Here is an 11,187-nt window from a genome sequence, read left to right as displayed (position 1 = left end):
TAAAATGATAGGCAATTCTGTATAGAGTGGTACTGTACAGCTCTCAAACTTGAATAGTACTTCAGCTAGTCAAAATATTTATCCAAAGAAGACCTACTAATAGCTACACAGTTTTAACATTTGATAGTCACATGGAGCACTGATTGAGACAAGTGTACAATCTTTCTGTGTTGGAACAGAAAGTCAATTGAGTGTACATAATGAATGTTGTAATAGAGTACGTTACATCCTACTACCATACTCAATTTCACGGCAGTGGCTGATTTAGCTACATGTATTCACAGCAGCTACAGAGTCTAGATAAGTGACATGTCATACCCAACTCCATTGCCGGATACATACAACCAACCCTCTAGCAATATGTTGCAACATACATCGTTGTGCCGTACCATCATGTTGTTAATTTATTACTAAGAACAGCCTGAGCTTGGTACAGTATAGAAATTATGTAATTTTTCTATAGTCACATTGTCCAGTACAAAAATCCGATCAGTTTCAATGTGAGATGAATCTTTCACAGCAACAAACACTGTCACTGTATCCCTTGACAAGTGGTAGAAAGACACAGCACAGGAAGAGTTTTGTTGACCTACAAAAACAGTCTACATATGTTACCCGGTCTGCGAAAAGGGGTCTTATAGCCTTTTCAATTGCATGTACTTGACAACCTGTACCTTTACTTGTGAATGTGGTATCACCTTGATATTTAGTCCCCGTATACCCCTAACATAGCACTATGGCTTGGTGTAATATGAAGGTGGTAGGTTGAAAACGTCAGGAGTTATGATTAGTCAAACTTGACAATTTGGAAAGGCTATAAGACCCCTTTTCGCAGACTGGGTCACATATAAAGATTGAGCTACATTAGCAAATACAACACTAGCATTGTACAGTGTACAGTGGAACCTGTCCTGTATAGAAAGGTCACCTCTTGAAATTGGCCAACTTTAATTCCTTTAGTGGGCAGCTATACACTAACCCAATTGTATAAAGTAAACATCAAGAAATGTTGGCCTGAAGGTGACCGGCTTAGGACAGGTTCCACTGTACATCAAACACATTGATGTCATGCATTCACAATGAAACAGTCAGTGTTTATTCTAGGATTTCTCCTTTGGAGGGGAATCAGGAATTTGGGGGGTGACTGGGTGAAAGTCTGTGTATAGTTGTCCAAGGTTACAACTATGTAAATCACTTGAATGGTTACCAAACTGGTTAGTCATTTAAGGCTGTGTCATGAGTGTTGATTTAGATTTTTTTGTGAAGCCAGATTGTATGATCAGGCTTTCTGAGATTAAATCCAAGAGTTATTTGTGGCGGCTGTGCATGCCCTTTTTTTAAGTAGGAAATTTTACAAATTACACATACTGAGATTGAATTTAAGGACAATTTTGAGAGTTAGGAAAAAACTGGGTAGACTTAGGCTCTCAGATATTGAATAGCCATCACTAGCTATATACATGAAATTTTGTTAGTTGACATAGCAGATTAATTGATCTGAAAGCTATTGAATCTGAGAGCATTTTAAGGTTGCATTTGCAATTTTTAACCTGGGAAAATTTTACATATTAACCACTCGATTGAATCTGAGAGCAGTTTTGGTGTGCCATTTTAAAAACAATAATTATAGTGTAGTAGTTACTCACAATTTTAGGGGGTGAGTCTGAGATTTTAGGGGGGAAAGCTCCCCCTAACAGCCCTAGAATAAACACTGGAAACAGTCAAAAGAGAGGGAAATCACAGTAAACAAGACACACGATAGTGTGTCGTGCGGCCCAAGAAGCCGGCGCGCCACACCGTGAGTATATTAACAGGAAGAAAGAAAACGCAATTTTCACACCTATGTAGCTCTGTGATCCCTTATCCGATTGGAACCAAATTTGCTAGAGACGTACCGCCCAGTTAGGGGAGTCTACATACCAAATTTGAAGAAAATCGGTCAAGCCATTTCCGAGATACGAGCGAACAAAATTTCGTTTTAATTTCTTCGTTTTTTTCTTCTTCTTCATCTTCATTTCGCACACTTGGCAAAATTCGCCATAAAACACGAATGCGTGCTCGGATTGGGCTGAAATTTGGCACACTTAAAGGGCTCATTAAGGCGGAACTCCGTACCAACTTTGGTAGGAATCCGATGAACATGCACGGAGATATGACCGATTATTTGCGTAAAATAAGGTCGAAGGTCTGTCACGCCTACAGGGTAAACCCCTTGGAGGAATCAGTTGAAAATTGAAATGTAGATGGAGCAACCATCGTAGGAGTGCCTTTTTGTGGTTTGAAAGGAATCGGGATAAAGACCATGGAGATATGACACAAAACCCAACCTGTGTCAAAACTACGCGATCGATTTTTATGAATAAAAAAACTATTAGTTTTCGTGTCTACCAGGCAAACCGCTTAGAGCAAAGAACTGAAAATCAGTATGTAGCTGGAATAATCATCATAGAAAGTTCTTGCAGTAGTACAGAAGAATCGGATTACAAATCACTGAGTTATGATTCGAAAGGCAACTGACACAATTGAAATTGCAGATACTGATCTATTTACAGCTAGACTCCAATCATATTATTGTACCTAATGTATTTGTTTATGTGATTCCTGAGCACACCAGCAGGGCTGACTGCTCAGTAAACAATAATAATAATAATAATAATAATAATAAGGCAACTACGTGCAGCAAATGCGAGATCGAGATACTCTAATAGAACAGTCACCATAATAAAGCATTCAGCTGCATGTATAATTTACACAGTTATATTACATTGCAAGTTATTCTGTAGGGAATTCAGCTACAAACAAGTCACCCTGTAGTCAGATCAGCTAGAAGAAGGTACCTAATAGAGAGTTCAGCTACAAATAAGCCATCATGTAGAGAGTTCAGCTCAAATAAATCACCCTGTAGAGAATTCAGCTACAAACAAATTGCCCTGTAGAGAGATCAGCTAGAAGAAGTCACCTTGTAGAGAGTTCAGTTACAAAGAAACAATCATGCAAAGAGTTTAGCTGCAAACAAATCACCCAGTAGAAAGTTTCGCTATGAACAGATCACACTATAGAGAGTTCAGTTAGAAACAAGTCATCCTGTAGAGAGATCAGCTAGAAGAAGTCACATTGTAGAGAGTTCAGTTACAAAGAAACAATCATGCAAAGAGTTCAGCTACAAACAAATCACCCTGTAGAGAGTTCAGCTAGAAACAAGTCACCCTGTAGAGAGATCAGCTAGAAACAAGTCACCCTGTAGAGAGTTCAGCTGGAAGAAGTTACATCGTAGAGAGTTCAGCTACAAAGAAACTACCATGTACAGAGTTCAGCTGCAAACAAATTGCCCTGTAGAGAATTCAGCTACAAACAAATCACCCTGTAGAAAGATCAGCTAGAAGAAGTTACCTTGTAGAGAGTTTAGCTACAAACAAATCACCCTGTAGATAATTCAGCTACAAACAAGTCACACTGTAGAGAGTTCAGCTAGAAGAAGTTACATTGTAGAGAGTTCAGCTACAAAGAAACTACCATGTACAGAGTTCAGCTGCAAACAAATTGCCCTGTAGAGAATTCAGCTACAAACAAATCACCCTGTAGAAAGATCATCTAGAAGAAGTTACCTTGTAGAGAGTTCAGCTACAAACAAATCACCCGTAGAGAGTTCAGCTAGAAACAAGTTACCTTGTAGAGAGTTCAGCTAGAAGAAGTTACATTGTAGAGAGTTCAGCTACAAAGAAACTACCATGTAGAGAGTTCAGCTGCAAACAAATTGCCCTGTAGAGAATTCAGCTACAAACAAATCACCCTGTAGAAAGATCATCTAGAAGAAGTTAACTTGTAGAGAGTTCATGATCAGCTACAAATAAATCACCCTGTAGAGAGTTCAGCTAGAAACAAGTTACCCTGTAGAGAGTTCAGCTAGAAGAAGTTACATTGTAGAGAGTTCAGCTACAAAGAAACTACAATGTAGAGAGTTCAGCTGCAAACAAATTGCCCTGTAGAGAATTCAGCTACAAACAAATCACCCTGTAGAAAGATCAGCTAGAAGAAGTTACCTTGTAGAGAGTTTAGCTACAAACAAATCACCCTGTAGAGGATTCAGCTACAAACAAGTCACCCTGTAGAGAGTTCAGCTAGAAGAAGTTACCTTGTAGAGAGTTCAGCTACAAACAAATCACCCTGTAGAGAGTTCAGCTAGAAACAAGTTACCCTGTAGAGAGTTCAGCTAGAAGAAGTTACATTGTAGAGAGTTCAGCTACGAAGAAACTACCATGTAGAGAGTTCAGCTGCAAAAAAATTTCCCTGTAGAGAATTCAGCTACAAACAAATCACCCTGTAGAAAGATCATCTAGAAGAAGTTACCTTGTAGAAAGTTCAGCTACAAACAAATCACCCTGTAGAGAGTTCAGCTAGAAACAAGTTACCCTGTAGAGAGTTCAGCTAGAAGAAGTTACATTGTAGAGACAAAGAAACTACCATGTAGAGAGTTCAGCTGCAAACAAATTGCCCTGTAGAGACAAACAAATCACCCTGTAGAAAGATCAGCTAGAAGAAGTTACCTTGTAGAGAGTTCAGCTACAAACAAATCACCCTGTAGAGGGTTCCACTACAAACAAGTCACCCTGTAGAGAGTTCAGCTAGAAGAAGGTACATTGTAGAGAGTTCAGCTACAAAGAAACTACCATGTAGAGAGTTCAGCTGCAAACAAATTGCCCTGTAGAGAATTCAGCAACAAACAAATCACCCTGTAGAAAGATCAGCTAGAAGAAGTTACCTTGTAGAGAATTCAGCTACAAACAAATCAACCTGTAGAGAGTTCAGCTAGAAACAAGTTACACTGTAGAGAGATCAGCTAGAAACAAGTCACCCTGTAGAGAGTTCAGTTAGAAGAAGTCACATTGTAGAGAGTTCAGCTACAAAGAAACTACCATGTAGAGAGTTTAGCTGCAAACAAATTGCCCTGTAGAGACAAACAAATCACCCTGTAGAGAGTTTAGCTAGAAACAAGTTACACTGTAGAGAGATCAGCTAGAAACAAGTCACCCTGTAGAGAGTTCAGCTAGAAGAAGTTACATTGTAGAGAGTTCAGCTACAAAGAAACTACCATGTACAGAGTTCAGCTGCAAACAAATTGCGCTGTAGAGAATTCAACTACAAACAAATCACCCTGTAGAAAGATGAGCTAGAAGAAGTTACCTTGTAGAGAGTTCAGCTGCAAACAAATCACCCTGTAGAGGGTTCAGCTACAAACAAGTCACCCTGTAGAGAGTTCAGCTAGAAGAAGTTACATTGTAGAGAGTTGAGCTACAAAGAAACTACCATGTAGAGAGTTCAGCTACAAACAAATCACCCTGTAGAAAGATATATATATATATATTTGTTAATGTACAAACTCAATCATGAGTATATTCGTACATATGTAGTTAGCTACTTATTTACAAATTTATATAATTGTTAAATAAATCAAGAGATGGAGCTTGGATAATATGATAATCTAGTTGGTTCCATAATTTTATTGTAAAAGCAAAGAAGGAGTTCATATAAGCATCTACCCTTGTTGGCAACTGCAGAAATCTTTGATGGTGACCTCTAGTTGTGGTGCTGCTTGGTCTAAACTGTTGGTGCACATTAATATCTACCATGTCATTAATTATTTTATACATTAGTGAGGCTCTCAACTTATTTCTTCGCTTCTCCAATGTGTGCCATTGTAAACTGTTCAACATTTCTGTCACACTAGCTGTTCTATTATAGTTATTCATCACAAACCTTGCTGCTCTTCTCTGTACCATTTCTAATTTATAGATGTTATGTTCATGGTATGGGGACCACACTGTACTGGCATATTCTAGAATGGGGCGAACAAATGTATTATAGCAGTAGCATTTAACTGTTGCAGGACACTTTGCTAGATTCCATTGTAAAAGACTTCTTACTGAGTTTGCTTTTGCAGTGATCATGTTAACATGTTGTGTCCATTTAAGATTTTTGTCGATAATGACACCCAGATACTTTGTATGACTTACTGATGGTATTAAGGTATTAGATAGGTAATAGGATGATTGAACATAATTCATTTTATTGGTAATTCTCAAAAATTCAGTCTTTGAAGGATTAAATGACATCTGCCAAACATCAGCCCATTGTGATAAAGTATCCAAATCATTCTGAAGGGCTACCACATCTTGTTCAGAATGAATACTTCTGTAGAGTAAAGTATCATCTGCATACAACCGAATTTTTGATGAAATGTTGTGTGCAATATCGTTAATGTAACATAGAAACAAGAGTGGTCCCAACACTGACCCCTGTGGCACTCCTGAAGTTACTTTACACAGTTGGCTATATTCACCATTCACAACAACTTGTTGGGATCTGTTCGTCAGGAAGCTTTTAATCCATCTTAATATATTTCCACAAATACCATAGTGACTAAGTTTGCTGCAGAGTCTGTTTATAGGTACAGTATCAAAGGCTTTGGACATATCTAAGAAAATTGCATCAATTTGTCCTGATAGGTTGAGAGTAGTGGCAAAGTCATCAATTGTTTCAATTAACTGGGTTTCACAAGATCTTCTGGATCTAAAGCCATGTTGTTGGTCAGCAAGAACATTGTGTTTATTTAAATGAGAGTAGATATTTGAAGATATTATATGTTCTAGGGTTTTGCACACAACACTGGTAAGAGAAATTGGTCTATAATTTGCTGGTAAACAGCGATCCCCTCTCTTAAAAACAGGTACCACAAAAGCTTTCCTCCAATCATCAGGGATAATTCCTTGTTCTAAGGATCCTTGGAATAACATTGTAAGGCAAGGTGCTAGTTCTGAAGAGAATTCTTTCAAAAATCTGGTTGGAATATTGTCAGGGCCACCAGCCTTTTGAGCATCCAAGTTAGACAGTAATTGTGTCACACCTTCAACATTAACTTCAATACAGTCCATATCTGGAAAAGGTGGGCCTGGTACTTCTGGTGTTACTGAAGTATCTTCTATTGTAAACACAGACTTGAATTGATCATTAAGAGCATTAGCCTTATCTGTATCATCTGTGATTGCGTTCCCTTCAACTGTCAGGGTTGTGATTCCAGTAGTATCTTTATGACAATTTTTAATGAAAGACCAAAACTTTTTGTTGTTCACTCTAGGGTCAGATATTCTTGACACATAATTGTAGTATGCTCTGCGGCATTCATGCTGAGATAACTTTTTTATGTTTTTGTAGTTGGACCAATCACTTGCTAACCCAGTAGAACGGGCTTTATTATATAACCTTTTCTTTTTCCTACAGATACGTTTGGTTCTGGTGGTGACCCATGGTTGGTTGAATCTAGAACTAGGATATGTATAAGGCACAAGCTCCATACTATCCATACACATTGCTTTGAAGTCATTCCACATCTTCTGTACATGAAGTGGTTGTATTAGAGCTAGTGAAACTTGAAGTAAATTCTGTAATAACTTGTGATAACAGTTGGAAGTCAGCTTTTGCCCACTGATAAAGTTTTCTTTTAGCTGGACACCTGTAATTTGCCGTAATGAATGATTCAACATAAACTGCATCGTGATCACTGATTTCTGGGAAGGGGATACATTTATTTATAAGATTTTGCCTGTTTGTAGCAAAAATATCCAGAGTGTTATTTCCCCTAGTGGGAAAGGATACCATTTGTGAGATACCTGAATCACAGAACAGTTCCAGTACTAAGTTACAGAAAGACACAGGGTAATTATTTCCATTATGTGAATTTGTAAGCCAGTCAATGTTAGGGAGATTTATGTCTCCTCCAATCCAAATAATTGCCCCAGGGAAGTCAGTTATTATGTCCTGTATAAGATTACACAATGACTGAAGATATGCAGCATCACTATTTGGTGGTCTATACACAGCCAGTACTATAAGTAGGTGATGATTTAGCTGGAGTTTGCAAGCAACTGCTTCCACATTGGTTGTAAGAGTTAAGCTTTCCCAATTGTACATCTTACTACATGCCAGAAAGACACCGCCATAACCATCATTTCTGTCTTGTCGAAATGCTTCAAAGTGTTGTGGTGCAAATATCTCAGATGATGAAATGGTAGGATTTAGCCATGATTCTGTGCCAACTATTATGTCAGGTTTATATTCATGAATCAGATTATCTAGAACAGCCTTCTTTCCGGAGATACTTTGACAGTTTGTGATTACTACTTTAAGTGGGGAATTATTAATTTCGGGGGGTTGATTATTACTATTGTGCAAGTTATAATTATTTACTGGATTAGAGCTTAATGAAGCTAGTCAATTGTCTGAGTTATTTGTGTCCATAGTAGAGGAGTTATTTGACTGGGTGTTAGCTGCCGGTGGTTGTGTTGTCCCTGCATTATTATCCTGAGAGCTAGGGATAAACTCTGAGTTTACTACATTTCCATGCAACTTTCCTTTGAGAAACAATTTGTTGCTAACAATTTTTATGTCTTTTCTATTTTTCCCAGCTTTTATCAATCTCCATCTCTCTTTCATCAATATCGTATCCGCAACTCTCTCTTCTGGTGAAAGATCTGGTTTTATGGTTAGGCCTTTAGGAAGATTCTTTCTGGCACTCAGAAGGTTAGAAACATCATAAGATCTGTTCAGCTTAACCAAGATAGGACGAGGACGATTGGCTGATTCATTATACTTTCCAAGTCTGAAACTGTCCCGGATGTTTTGAGGTCCAACATTGCTTCCAATACCAGTAAGGATTTCTACGATTTGGTCTAGTTCTTGCTTCATACGGGCAGATCTACTAGTCCCCTTTGGGAATTCTTTCAAGCCATACAGCACAATGTTATATTTTCGACTATCAGTTGTTAGATTTTACTTAGTTTTGCAGAGGTAGGACAAGTTTTGGATGTAGGGGGCAAGGCTGGAGTAACACTAGTAGGTGAATGTGCAATTTGATTTGTGTTTTGACTATGTAGAGACTCCAGAAGTTCAGTAATTTTAAAAGTTAGAGTGTGAATTTGTTCTCTTAATTCAATAAATTCCTTTTTATACATAGATTGCATACAATACACACAGTAGAATGGTGATTCAGACTCACCAGCCATTGCATATGCCGATTTTGAGTGTCCAGAACATTTCCGATGGAACCATGCTGCACAACCACCTTTACAGTAAACTGCTTCATCACCAGGCTGGCCATCTTGTGTAGACTCCTTTATAACCTCTTCACACACGCAACACGTTTCCGGTTCGTCGTCAGAATCACGAGTTGCGGCTTCGTTCTGGGTACCCTTAACATAAGGTTTATCTTTGCCACGCCGCTCTTTCTTTCAATCTTTTGGCATTTTCTGGCGGGCACAATGACAATTCTAATAAAAGCCACTCCGGCGAATTCTGAACTAGTAGTCAGCAATCTTTTTTCTAACGTCCGTAAAACTGTTTATAGATCACTATCAATCAGTTACAAAGCATACAAAACAAGAAAATCTCAGGTCTGGCAGAGAACTCTGAACAGACCTTAGCCCAAGCTCACGTGATTTTTATTTATTTATTTATTTATTTTTTAGATCATCTAGAAGAAGTTATCTTGTAGAGAGTTCAGCTACAAACAAATCACCCTGTAGAGAGTTCAGCAGTTACCCTGTAGAGAGTTCAGCTAGAAGAAGTTACATTGTAGAGAGTTCAGCTACAAAGAAACTACCATGTAGAGAATTCAGCTGCAAACAAATTGCCCTGTAGAGACAAACAAATCACCCTGTAGAAAGATCAGCTAGAAGAAGTTACCTTGTAGAGAGTTCAGCTACAAACAATTCACCCTGTAGAGAGTTCAGCTACAAACAAGTCATCCGGTAGAGAGATCAGCTAGAAGGATCACCTTGCAGAGAGGTCAGCTACAAAGAAATCATCCTGCTTCATCTTTTCTTCTTCCTGTAGTAAAGAAAAAATGACAGGTTAAAAAGCCCTAAAGCCAGCCATAGGCCGGCTTTGGGGTATACAAATACAAAAAGAAGTGAAATCTAATCCAAAACAGCCAAGCTGTAAAAACAGAGTGTGGCCCTGAGAAAGGCTATGGTGAAAAAAGATGTGAAATCCAAGGTGGCGGCCAAGAAATGGCTGTGATGGTAGGTTAATGGTAAAAATTTTAATAACAAGAATTCAGGTGAATTTGGTGCTGCTTGGTCTTGGCACAAAATTCACCTGAATTGTCGTTATTAAAATTTTTACCATTAACCTACCATCACAGCCATTTCTTGGCCGCCACCTTGGATTTCACATCTTTTTTCACCATAGCCTTTCTCAGGGCCGCACTCTGTTTTCACAGCTTGGCTGTTTTGGATTAGATCATATACTACACTGTGCTAAGCAGAGATGCCGTGTACGTTTATCACCACTATTCTTGCCACTGCTATGGAACATAAGTTAGGCCTTGCAACCATAGCTACAGTTACTGTTAACTCGTCAATGGAACATGCCGCAGTTGTTCTAAGAGCGGTACCCATACCATTAGGCCAGACCACTTTTTTCTCATTGTCGCTGGGTAGGGAGAGAAATGGTCTGTTTCAAATCCCCCAATTGTCTTGACATGTCATGAGGTTACATCACAAGCATGCAGTATTAGTGACCCCGCGTGTTTAAATTACATTACATTATGATAAAACAACAATAACCAGAAGACTTCAATCATTGGTAGATTCCGATACAACTTTAGACACCAACTGGATGGTTCAACTATTTCATTACAATGGAAAGATCCACTAGGCTATACCATCGATGTCATTGTTTCATTCTCCCAAACTCATCTACCTATTCACACCAGTAAATTTTTTACTCTAAGGGCTACTTTCCATCTAGAAATGCACTTTAATTTTGTAATTGCATAAAATTTATATTTTTGTAATTTCCTAGCCATATCATGTGTGTTGTAACAATAACATACGTACCATTGTGTCTGAGCATGGTCTGAGTAATTCAATCTCGAATTCAATGAACCGGTGACCTTGCTGCTGACCGCCCATTCCTGTCGAGTTCACCTGGTCAGCTAACTCCAAATAATGCCTTCATTTAGTAAACCTACGAAATACGAAATGTTGAGTTAAGTAGCCCTTATATCTCTATTAGCTAGCTATGAACTCACAAGAAAATGAAAAGAATCAACTACTCGCCTGGCTAGGCGCTTCGCTGTCATAAGGGTTCACTCCAACGCGGATAGTTTGGATAAAAACCGGCATTTCCAAT

General features: G+C 38.5%; 1 long non-coding RNA gene across 1 annotated transcript; it reads right to left on the bottom strand.

Annotated features, from left to right (window-relative positions):
• Positions 1-390: 390 nt before the first annotated feature.
• LOC136237504 (uncharacterized) lies at positions 391-11,187 on the bottom strand. The gene is made up of 3 exons (XR_010692502.1): positions 11,087-11,187; positions 10,893-11,022; positions 391-589 (listed from the first exon to the last, which is right to left on the bottom strand). It is a non-coding gene; the product is annotated as an uncharacterized lncRNA (long non-coding RNA).

The sequence above is a fragment of the Dysidea avara genome, chromosome 11 (assembly GCF_963678975.1).
Source record: "Dysidea avara chromosome 11, odDysAvar1.4, whole genome shotgun sequence".
Classification (NCBI taxonomy): domain Eukaryota; kingdom Metazoa; phylum Porifera; class Demospongiae; order Dictyoceratida; family Dysideidae; genus Dysidea; species Dysidea avara.
Note: the sequence above shows the minus strand (reverse complement) of the source record. Positions and strands in the feature narration are given on the sequence as shown.